Raw genomic sequence first — 12,936 nt, 5'->3', positions numbered from 1 at the left:
AAGTACCACTTTTATGACTGGCGGCACAGTAGGTTTGTTCATAGCAGCATCACCACTAACACACGAGTAATGCCTTGTGCTAGGAGATTATGAGGGTTACCCTGTCACTAGGTGACAGGAATTTTTTAGCTCCATTAGAACCTGACGGGACCACTGTTGTATGTGTGTTCCATCATTAACTGAACCATCATTATGCAGCACATGACTGTAGCTCAATTTTCACCTTCTTTCTGCCATACATACATGACCACAAATCTGCACACTCTCCTCTGGAAAATTCCCAACTGCCTTAAAGCATATCTGAAAATACAAATTATGTTTCTTGTAATACACACAAAACAATTTCCAGCTTAAAAACCTTCCTGAATGATTGCCACATACATAAAACATCCCTTGGTAATTGTGGAAAAACTAAATCTTAAAGCAAGATGTGGCTCCATATTGCAGCTAGTATTTAAAATTAAGTTGTCTTTCTTTGTTCCCTTTTTTCTGAGCAAATTCACAGAGCCTGGTTTATGAGTGATATGTCTGTCTCAGAAACACCAGCCAACTCAGAATTATAGTTTGCACTACTGGGTTTGTTTGCAAATAAAATAAAAGCAAGGAGAAAAACTGAGACATAATTATGAAAGACACTAGAATGTGGAAAAGAGATTAAACCTTATTAAAATATCATTCCTAGGCATTAGCAGCAGTTCTATAATTAATAATATAACAGTTGACTGCACTAAGTGGCATAACAGAAATTAAATTTTCATTTATGAACAGGAATAATGAGGTAATATAAAAAGATTGGGTTTAGGTTTTTCTGCTACTGAAGATTAATAATTGCCTAAGGTCTATATGCAGAATTAAGACACACATTTAGTTGTAGAGAAAGATAATTCATCAAATGTGCAAGCATTCTTTAACCCTGGACTGCAGTCATGACATGAAATGTCTGCAGTTCCCATTTCACCATTACTGGAGTCAAACTATTTCCATTATTGCCTAACTTATTATAAATGCTGGAGAGAAGCAAAAGCATCATTTTCGGAGAAAAAAAGCAATATAAATTGGCAAAACAATTTACAGGTTGCTTTTAAAAAGAAGCCCTTGGCAACATAAATATTTAGTACATTGTTCTTATGGCAGCTGATGAGAGACTTTAACATGTGTAAGGAAATTTAGTTTTCTCGAATAAAATGACAACAGAGAATAAACAAGATGTGTAAAATTCCTTTAGGAAACTATTTAAGGACTGCTGTAGTGTTTTATCTGTGTTTTATTATCCGAGAGTTTTACATTTATTTTGGGGTGTTTAAATTCTGTGTATGTAAACCAGGTCTATTTATCCTACTCTTCATAGCATAGCATACCCATGAAGACAAAGTTAAGAAAACTTTATAAAAACATTGTTTTTAATTATAATTACAGTATTTATTTTATAAAAGGAGAAGTCGACTAATTACTTACGTAAAAATTTGAGACTAGAAACTATAATATTGTTGCCCTAAATTTTTATTTGTAACTCACCAAATGCCACCTGGTATGACTCCTATAGACTCAGTTATGTGCTGCAGTTAGGTACCTCGGTAAGGTTACGGAGCAGAGAGGAAGTTGACAGTCATTCAGTGTCAAATACACAGCAGACATTTTCAATCTAGTACATTATCACGTTTTCCAATATCTTTATATGTTAGATGTTTCTATCCCCTTTTACAGATGCAGAAAGCAAATTTAAAGGAGATTTGGTATCAAAGGATTTGAACCCAGATCTGCTTGAATGCAGAACATAACATTCTTCCCACTTTACTACGTGATCCAGTTAGCCTTTAAAGTTACTAAAAAGTTACTAAAGTTACTGAGAGACAAGACTAGCTGTATTTCCTAGGCCAACTAAGAATTCCTAAGCCTAGCTGGGAAAGGTGACTGCAACCACCTTTAAACATGGGGCTTGGAACTCAGCTCACACCCGACCAATCAGATAGTAAAGAGGGCTCACTAAAATACAAATTAGGCTAAAGGCAGGAGGTAAAGAAACAGTCAAATCATATATCACCTGAGAGCATAGGGAGAGGGGCAGTGATTGGGATATAAACCCCAGGCACTGGAGCCAGTAGTGGGCAATCCCCTTTGGGTCCCCTCCCATGGTATGGGAGCTCTGTTTTCACTCTATTATCTTGCAACTGTACACTCTTCTGGTCCGTGTTTGCTCCCGCTCAAGCTGAGCTTTCGCTCACCCTCCACCACTGCTGTTCGCTGCCCTCACCAACCCAAGGCTGACTTCCACCCATCTGGATCCGTCAGGGTGTCTGCTGCGCTCCCAATCCAGTGAGGTGCCAACTGCCTCTCCTGACCAGGCTAAAGGGTCACCATTGTTCCTGCACAGCTACGTGCCCCCAGTTTGTCCTAATCGAGCTGAACACTAGTTGCTGGGTTCCACAGTTCTCTTGCGTGACTCATGGCTTCTAATAGAACTAGAACACTCACCGCATGGCCCAAGGTTCCATTCCTTGGAATCTGTGAGGCCAAGAACCCCAGGTCAGAGAACAAAAGGCTTGCCGCCATCTTGGGAGCTATAAGAACAAAGACCTGCCCGTAACATTACTAAAAACACTAGTAATCGTGAGATAATTTCCAAAATATAAACATATTATTTTTACCTTGAAAGATAAGCACACACAGAGAGACCCTCATTCCCACAGCTCTAGCTTACTGGATATGGCAAAGAGTATGACGTGTAGATATATGGCAAAAGATTTTGTTATGGCTGTTGTGGTTTAGCATTTGGCCACCCTGAGTGAGGCAAGATGGTGATCTTGTACCAGCCAGCGCTTCTCACCTCTAGACCCTGATCTAAAAGTGTTGCTTCCAGGTGTTTGAGAAACCATTTGGTAATAAACCTAAACTACACACTGTAAGGAAAAGGTCATGTTGTTGCAGAAAGGGAAAATGGAACTTAACTGCCGACTATGCTTACTCTCAACTAGGTCATCTTTTTTTGTCCTTTCTTTCATCTTGTTTACTTGAGGTCTATGTTGCCCCTAATTTCTGAGTTTTGCCAATTCTCCAAGGTGACTATCATGGGTCTTCTAGTCATCCCCTCTGAAGACACTGAGGCTTCCATTTTATCCATGGCCACTATTAACTAAGCCAAGATCTATCTTCAAAATGGTTTGTCATCTCTTGACTGCTGTTTCATACTCTTTGTCCTTGTAGGCTTGATTTTAAAATTTCCTCTACTCTCCACTTAATAGGGTCTGAAAAGAGAGCCAAATTCATATATTTAAGTGATTGTACAAGCTCACCCCATTCTTCCATATATTCCATTCCAATTTTTGTTCCACTGTGTCTTCACTTGCCAAGATCACCAACAGATTCAAGGCTGCTGACTCTGTGGTATGTATTTCTATCCTCGCCTCACTTGTCTTCTCATTGAGTATAGTTGATTACTACCTTTTTTTGCAGAAACATGTCACTCTTTGAGCTCTGATAGCATCACTCAACCCACGTTTTTCTTTTACTTCTCTGCTCTTGGTTATGCTCCCTGATGGTTCTATAAGGAGAGAAAAATCAGCAGACACGATAATCAAAAAGTGCTTCACATAACTGAACGACTCAAGGGAGCTTAGTTATGTGTTAACCAATGAAAGATGTAAGAGAAGTTAAAAAATACAAAAAGAAGATAAAGACAATATGTAAACAAAATTGTTGTATTTGTCAAATGGAAAGCAGGACATGGTTGTTTAGAAATATCCAATTGTTGACTGGCTTTTTTTAAAGTGTCATATATTTTACTCCCTCATTCTGAATGAAGTCCAGTGCTTTTTGGTTCTTTCACTTGGACTCTTAGTGGCAATTTTGAGTTTTTGTCCAAAACGTCTTTCTTTCACACTCACTCAAAATGAAGAAGTACGATGATAAGTTACTTTTGATTAGCATTGTAAATATAGTTCACTGGCTTCTGCTGTTGTAGTTAAGAAAACTGATGTTAGTTTTAATTTTTTTTCTTAACTTTTAAGTAATATACTTTTATTTTCTTATGACTTTAAGACACTACCATTGTCTTTGGTGACTGAAAAAAATGTGGATGTTATAATCCACTAAAAGTTTGAAAACCTAAAAACAATGTTTTATATTGTTTATGAAAGATTACCACTTTTTTTTTTTTTTTTTTTTTTTTTGAGACAGTGTCTCTTTCTTGTCACCCAGTCTGGAGTGCAGTGGCATGATCTTGGCTCACTGCAACCTCCACCTCCTGGGTTCAAGAGATCCTCCTGCCTCAGCCTCCTGAGTAGCTAAGATTACAGGCATGTGCCACCACACCTGGCTAATTTTTGTACTTTCAGTAGAGCCAGGGTTTCGCCATGATGGCCAGGCTGGTCTTGAACTCCTGACCTCAGATGATCTGCCCACCTCGGCCTCCCAAAGTGCTGGGATTACAGGCATAAGCCACTGCACCCAACCCCATTTGTTCGTTATGTAGTGGTGCACCACCTTCTAAGCAGTGAGTGATAAATCAGGCAATAGCACTGTGGTCCTGGCTGGTAGGTCTATTTCAGTCAAGACTTTAGCAGGGTTAAGTTTAATGGCCTGCTCACCTAAGGAAAAATTTGCCAGAGTTGAACGTGATGTCAGAGTCCCATTCAAGGAAGCTATAACAAACAAAGGTACACGACTGAGATGCTGGCAAGGAAAGTATTACAAAGGAGAGGTCTCAGTCAAAAATATTTATTGAATACCTACTATGCACCAAGCATCCTCCCAGAACCAGGGATAAATATATGAAAACAGCAATTCCCATGCTCATATGAAGCTTCTGTTCTCTGATGTTAGAGGTGAAAGCAACAATAAACAACGTCATAGAAGGATGTCGTGTGGTCATAAATTAGGGCTATGGAAGAAAATAAGGGAGGATAAGAGAGACAGGTTTGGACAGTGTAATGATGGCAGGACTGGGGGACTATATTTTATGGAGCAGACAGCCCCTTGAGCATAATCGGAAGGGAACAGGGGACAAGCCCTGCAGATAACTGAGAGAAAATATTTTCAGCAGAGGAACTGACAACTACAAATCTCATGAGAGGGTTGTGTGCTTGCTATGTCTGAGAATGACAAGGAGCCCAGGGTGGTGGGAGAAGAAAAAAAATAGAGAGAATGGTAAGAGAGGCGATCAGGAAATTGGCAATAGAAGGAGGGTGGCGGGGGGGCATGGGGAGGAAGTTGAACAGCAGTGGTGCAAAGGAGGTAGGGCTTATAAGTTTGAAAAGAAAACTTCAGAAAAATTAAATTTGATGGAGTTTAACTGAGTTAAAAAAGAAGAAACGATTTGCAAATCGGGCAGCCTCCAGCATCGCAGCAGATTCGCAGAGACTCCAGGGGTGCCTAGTGGTCAGAACAAATTTACAGACAAAAAAGTAAAGTGACATACAGGTATCAAAAGTGAGGTACAGAAACAGCTGGATTGGTTACAGGTTGGCGTTTGCTTTATTTGAGCAGAGGTTGAACAGTCAGCAGTCTACGAGTGGTTGAAGAACGGCTGCTGGAATTGGCCAAGACTCAGCTATTGTTACAGGAAAATACTCCTAAGTTAGTCAATCTTGTCTGCCTGTTACGCCAAGTTATAGTTCATCCTCAAGGACGCAAATATAGAAGTATGGAGTCCTTCTCAGCCCATATGTAGCTCACTCTAACAGAAGGTATAGTAGAACTTTAGCTTATACTCAAAGAAAAGTCATGGGTGAGTTTTTTGTATTTTGTTTTCTGACATGGAGTCTCACTATTTTGTCCATGCTGTTCTCAAACTCCTGGGCTCAAGGGCTTTTCCCACTGTAGGCTCTCAAGTATCTGGGACTACATACATGCCACACACTGGTGGGTGAGTTTTAAACAGAGGGGGAAAAAAAGATCCTATTTGTATTTAAAGAATAATTGTGACTATTGCATGTAGAGCAAATCAGAAGAATAAATAATGGAGTCAGGGAAATAAGAGGAACATTGTAACTTAATGAGTCTGTGGTCACCCAGGTGACTTGCCATAGACTCCTCAATCCCACATACACTGAAATTGCTGCATAGGCTGGAATTGACACAACAGCTAAGTAAAGCAAAAATTGAGACTAGGAGAACTGCAATCTGCTTCTGATAAGGACTGATCTGGAAACTATCAAACAATGTATGGCAAGGGAAGTTGGCTATATAGCGAACTGGGACACCTCTATTATGATAAGTAATAATTCAGTGTGATTTTTCTCCAGCAAGGAGTATCTTCTCCAGATATTTTGCTCCTGGATGCCTACAGTTGCAAAACAAATAGTTTGTGACTTTCATATAAAATTTTGACCTTTCTTTGTAGTTCACTTTTAGAAATCAAATATCCAAAAGAATAGAAAAACATTAAGCTGCCTTTGTTGTGAATGTACTTATGTAATTATAGAAAGAATAAACAATTTGTAAAATAAAAAATAAGATAACTCAATTTTAAAGAGGGCAAAAGATTTAAATAAATACTTCACTATAGATGGTATATGGATAGCCATTAAATGAATGAAAAGATGCTCAGCGTTATTAGTCATTAGAAAAATATAAATTGAAATGACATTCAAATACTACTATATATCTGTTGGAATGGCTGAAATTAAAATGGATGTCCATACTAAGTGTTAATTAGTAAATAGAATACTAGAACTGTCATGCACTGCTGATATGAATGTATGATTGTACAGCTACTTTAGAAAACAATTTGCAAGTTTTTCAAAATGTTTTATGTATACTTAATATATAACCCAACCATTTCACTAAACAGCATTTACCCAATAGAAAGGAAAGCATATGGCGGAGCAAGATGGCCGAATAGGAACAGCTCCAGTCTCCAACTCCCAGTGCAAGCGACACAGAAGACCGGTGATTTCTGCATTTTCAACTGAGGTACTGGGTTCATCTCACTGGGGAGTGCCGGACGATCGGTGCTGGTAAGCTGCTGCAGCCCGACCAGCGAGAGCTGAAGCAGGGCGAGGCATTGCCTCACCTGGGAAGCGCAAAGGGGAAGGGAATCCCTTTTCCTAGCCAGGGGAACTGAGACACACAACACCTGGAAAATCGGGTAACTCCCACCCCAATACTGTGCTTTAAGCAAACAGGCACACCAGGAGATCATATCCCACACCTGGCCGGGAGGGTCCCACACCCACGGAGCCTCCCTCATTGCTAGCACAGCAGTCTGTGATCTACCAGCAAGGCAGCAGCGAGGCTGGGGGAGGGGCGCCCGCCATTGCTGAGACTTAAGTAGGTAAACAAAGCTGCTGGGAAGCTCGAACTGGGTGGAGCTCACAGCAGCTCAAGGAAACCTGCCTGTCTCCTTAGACTCCACCTCTGGGGACAGGGCACAGTAAACAATAACAAACGAAGCAGAAACCTCTGCAGATGCAAATGACTCTGTCTGACAGCTTTGAAGAGAGCAGTGGATCTCCCAACACGGAGGTTGAGATCTGAGAAGGGACAGACTCCCTGCTCAAGTGGGTCCCTGACCCCTGAGTAGCCTAACAGGGAGACATCCCCCACTAGGGGCAGTCTGACACCCCACACCTCACAGGGTGGAGTACACCCCTGAGAGGAAGCTTCCAAAGCAAGAATCAGACAGGTACACTCGCTGTTCAGAAATATTCTATCTTCTGAAGCCTCTGCTGCTGATACCCAGGCAAACAGGGTCTGGAGTGGACCTCAAGCAATCTCCAACAGACCTACAGCTGAGGGTCCTGACTGTTAGAAGGAAAACTATCAAAGAGGAAGGACACCTACACCAAAACCCCATCAGTACATCACCATTTTCAAAGACCAGAGGCAGATAAAACCACAAAGATGGGGAAAAAGCAGGGCAGAAAAGCTGGAAATTCAAAAAATAAGAGTGCATCTCCACCGGCAAAGGAGCGCAGCTCATCGCCAGCAACGGATCAAAGCCGGACGGAGAATGACTTTGACGAGATGAGAGAAGAAGGCTTCAGTCCATCAAATTTCTCAGAGCTAAAGGAGGAATTACGTACCCAGTGCAAAGAAACTAAAAATCTTGAAAAAAAAGTGGAAGAATTGATGGCTAGAGTAATTAATGCAGAGAAGGTCATAAACGAAATGAAAGAGATGAAAACCATGACACGAGAAATACGTGACAAATGCACAAGCTTCAGTAACCGACTCGATCAACTGGAAGAAAGAGTATCAGCGATTGAGGATCAAATGAATGAAATGAAGCGAGAAGAGAAACCAAAAGAAAAAAGAAGAAAAAGAAATGAACAAAGCCTGCAAGAAGTATGGGATTATGTAAAAAGACCAAATCTACGTCTGATTGGGGTGCCTGAAAGTGAGGGGGAAAATGGAACCAAGTTGGAAAACACTCTTCAGGATATCATCCAGGAGAACTTCCCCAACCTAGTAGGGCAGGCCAACATTCAAATCCAGGAAATACAGAGAACGCCACAAAGATACTCCTCGAGAAGAGCAACTCCAAGACACATAATTGCCAGATTCACCAAAGTTGAAATGAAGGAAAAAATCTTAAGGGCAGCCAGAGAGAAAGGTCGGGTTACCCACAAAGGGAAACCCATCAGACTAACAGCAGATTTCTCGGCAGAAACTCTCCAAGCCAGAAGAGAGTGGGGGCCAATATTCAACATTCTTAAAGAAAAGAATTTTAAACCCAGAATTTCATATCCAGTCAAACTAAGTTTCATAAGTGAAGGAGAAATAAAATCCTTTACAGATAAGCAAATGCTTAGAGATTTTGTCACCACTAGGCCTGCCTTACAAGAGACCCTGAAGGAAGCACTAAACATGGAAAGGAACAACCGGTACCAGCCATTGCAAAAACATGCCAAAATGTAAAGACCATCGAGGCCAGGAAGAAACTGCATCAACTAACGAGCAAAATAACCAGTTAATATCATAATGGCAGGATCAAGTTCACACATAACAATCTTAACCTTAAATGTAAATGGACTAAATGCTCCAATTAAAAGACACAGACTGGCAAACTGGATAAAGAGTCAAGACCCATCAGTCTGCTGTATTCAGGAGACCCATCTCACACGCAGAGACATACATAGGCTCAAAATAAAGGGATGGAGGAAGATTTACCAAGCAAATGGAGAACAAAAAAAAGTGGGGGTTGCAATACTAGTCTCTAATAAAACAGACTTTAAACCATCAAAGATCAAAAGAGACAAAGAAGGCCATTACATAATGGTAAAGGGATCAATTCAACAGGAAGAGATAACTATCCTAAATATATATGCACCCAATACAGGAGCACCCAGATTCATAAAGCAAGTCCTTAGAGACTTACAAAGAGACTTAGACACCCATACAATAATCATGGGAGACTTCAACACTCCACTGTCAACATTAGACAGATCAACGAGACAGAAAGTTAACAAGGATATTCAGGAATTGAACTCATCTCTGCAGCAAGCAGACCTAACAGACATCTATAGAACTCTCCACCCCAAATCAACAGAATATACATTCTTCTCAGCACCACATCGTACTTACTCCAAAATTGACCACGTAATTGGAAGTAAAGCACTCCTCAGCAAATGGACAAGAACAGAAATTATAACAAACTGTCTCTCAGACCACAGTGCAATCAAACTAGAACTCAGAACTAAGAAACTCAATCAAAACCGCTCGACTACATGGAAACTGAACAACCTGCTCCTGAATGACTACTGGGTACATAACGAAATGAAGGCAGAAATAAAGATGTTCTTTGAAACCAATGAGAACAAAGATACAACACACCAGAATCTCTGGGACACATTTAAAGCAGTGTGTAGAGGGAAATTTATAACACTAAATGCCCACAAGAGAAAGCAGGAAAGATCTAAAATTGACACTCTAACATCGCAATTAAAAGAATTAGAGACGCAAGAGCAAACACATTCGAAAGCTAGCAGAAGGCAAGAAATAACTAAGATCAGAGCAGAACTGAAGGAGATAGAGACACAAAAAACCCTCCAAAAAATCAATGAATCCAGGAGTTGGTTTTTTGAAAAGATCAACAAAATTGACAGACCGCTAGCAAGACTAATAAAGAAGAAAAGAGAGAAGAATCAAATCGACGCATTTAAAAATGATAAAGGGGATATCACCACCGACCCCACAGAAATACAAACTACCATCAGAGAATACTATAAACACCTCTATGCAAATAAACTGGAAAATCTAGAAGAAATGGATAATTTCCTGGACACTTACACTCTTCCAAGACTAAACCAGGAAGAAGTTGAATCCCTGAATAGACCAATAGCAGGCTCTGAAATTGAGGCAATAATTAATAGCCTACCAACCAAAAAAAGTCCAGGACCAGATGGATTCACAGCTGAATTCTACCAGAGGTACAAGGAGGAGTTGGTACCATTCCTTCTGAAACTATTCCAATCAATAGAAAAAGAGGGAATCCTCCCTAACTCATTTTATGAGGCCAACATCATCCTGATACCAAAGCCTGGCAGAGACACAACAAAAAAAGAGAATTTTAGACCAATATCCCTGATGAACATCGATGCAAAAATCCTCAATAAAATACTGGCAAACCGGATTCAGCAACACATCAAAAAGCTTATCCACCATGATCAAGTGGGCTTCATCCCTGGGATGCAAGGCTGGTTCAACATTCGCAAATCAATAAACATAATCCAGCATATAAACAGAACCAAAGACAAGAACCACATGATTATCTCAATAGATGCAGAAAAGGCTTTTGACAAAATTCAACAGCCCTTCATGCTAAAAACGCTCAATAAATTCGGTATTGATGGAACGTACCTCAAAATAATAAGAGCTATTTATGACAAACCCACAGCCACTATCATACTGAATGGGCAAAAACTGGAAAAATTCCCCTTGAAAACTGGCACAAGACAGGGATGCCTTCTCTCACCACTCCTATTCAACATAGTGTTGGAAGTTCTGGCTAGGGCAATTAGGCAAGAGAAATAAATCAAGGGTATTCAGTTAGGAAAAGAAGAAGTCAAATTGTCCCTCTTTGCAGATGACATGATTGTATATTTAGAAAACCCCATTGTCTCAGCCCAAAATCTCCTTAAGCTGATAAGCAACTTCAGCAAAGTCTCAGGATACAAAATTAATGTGCAAAAATCACAAGCATTCTTATACACCAGTAACTGACAGAGAGCCAAATCAGGAATGAACTTCCATTCACAATTGCTTCAAAGAGAATAAAATACCTAGGAATCCAACTTACAAGGGATGTAAAGGACCTCTTCAAGGAGAACTACAAACCACTGCTCAGTGAAATAAAAGAGGACACAAACAAATGGAAGAACATACCATGCTCATGGATAGGAAGAATCAATATCGTGAAAATGGCCATACTGCCCAAGGTAATTTATAGATTCAATGCCATCCCCATCAAGCTACCAATGAGTTTCTTCACAGAATTGGAAAAAACTGCTTTAAAGTTCATATGGAACCAAAAAAGAGCCTGCATCTCCAAGACAATCCTAAGTCAAAAGAACAAAGCTGGAGGCATCACGCTACCTGACTTCAAACTATACTACAAGGCTACAGTAACCAAAACAGCATGGTACTGGTACCAAAACAGAGATATAGACCAATGGAACAGAACAGAGTCCTCAGAAATAATACCACACATCTACAGCCATCTGATCTTTGACAAACCTGAGAGAAACAAGAAATGGGGAAAGGATTCCCTATTTAATAAATGGTGCTGTGAAAATTGGCTAGCCATAAGTAGAAAGCTGAAACTGGATCCTTTCCTTACTCCTTATACAAAAATTAATTCAAGATGGATTAGAGACTTCAATGTTAGACCTAATACCATAAAAACCCTAGAGGAAAACCTAGGTAGTACCATTCAGGACATAGGCATGGGCAAAGACTTCATGTTTAAAACACCAAAAGCAACAGGAGCAAAAGCCAAAATTGACAAATGGGATCTCATTAAACTAAAGAGCTTCTGCACAGCAAAAGAAACTACCATCAGAGTGAACAGGCAACTTACAGAATGGGAGAAAATTTTTGCAATCTACTCATCTGACAAAGGGCTAATATCCAGAACCTACAAAGAACTCCAACAAATTTACAAGAAAAAAACAAACAACCCCATCAAAAAGTGGGCAAAGGATATGAACAGACATTTCTCAAAAGAAGACATTCAAACAGCCAACAGACACATGAAAAAATGCTCATCATCACTGGCCATCAGAGAAATGCAAATCAAAACCACAATGAGATACCATCTCACACCAGTTAGAATGGCGATCATTCAAAAGTCAGGAAACAACAGGTGCTGGAGAGGATATGGAGAAATAGGAACACTTTTACACTGTTGATGGGATTGTAAACTAGTTCAACCATTATGGAAAACAGTATGGCGATTCCTCAAGGATCTAGAACTAGATGTACCATATGACCCAGCCATCCCATTACTGGGTATATACCCAAAGGATTATAAATTATGCTGCTATAAAGACACATGCACACGTATGTTTATTGCAGCACTATTCACAATAGCAAAGACTTGGAATCAACCCAAATGTCCATCAGTGACAGATTGGATTAAGAAAATGTGGCACATATACACCATGGAATACTGTGCAGCCATAAAAAAGGATGAGTTTGTGTACTCTGTAGGGACATGGATGCAGCTGGAAACCATCATTCTTAGCCAACTATCACAAGAACAGAAAACCAAACACCGCATGTTCTCACTCATAGGTGGGAACTGAACAACGAGATCACTTGGACTCGGGAAGGGGAACATCACACACCGGGGCCTATCATGGGGAGGGGGGAGGGGGGAGGGATTGCATTGGGAGTTATACCTGATGTAAATGACGTGTTGATGGGTGCAGCACACCAACATGGCACAAGTATACATATGTAACAAACCTGCATGTTATGCACATGTACCCTACAACT

The sequence above is a fragment of the Chlorocebus sabaeus genome, chromosome 2 (genome assembly GCF_047675955.1).
Source record: "Chlorocebus sabaeus isolate Y175 chromosome 2, mChlSab1.0.hap1, whole genome shotgun sequence".
In the NCBI taxonomy this organism is placed as follows: domain Eukaryota; kingdom Metazoa; phylum Chordata; class Mammalia; order Primates; family Cercopithecidae; genus Chlorocebus; species Chlorocebus sabaeus.
Note: the sequence above shows the minus strand (reverse complement) of the source record.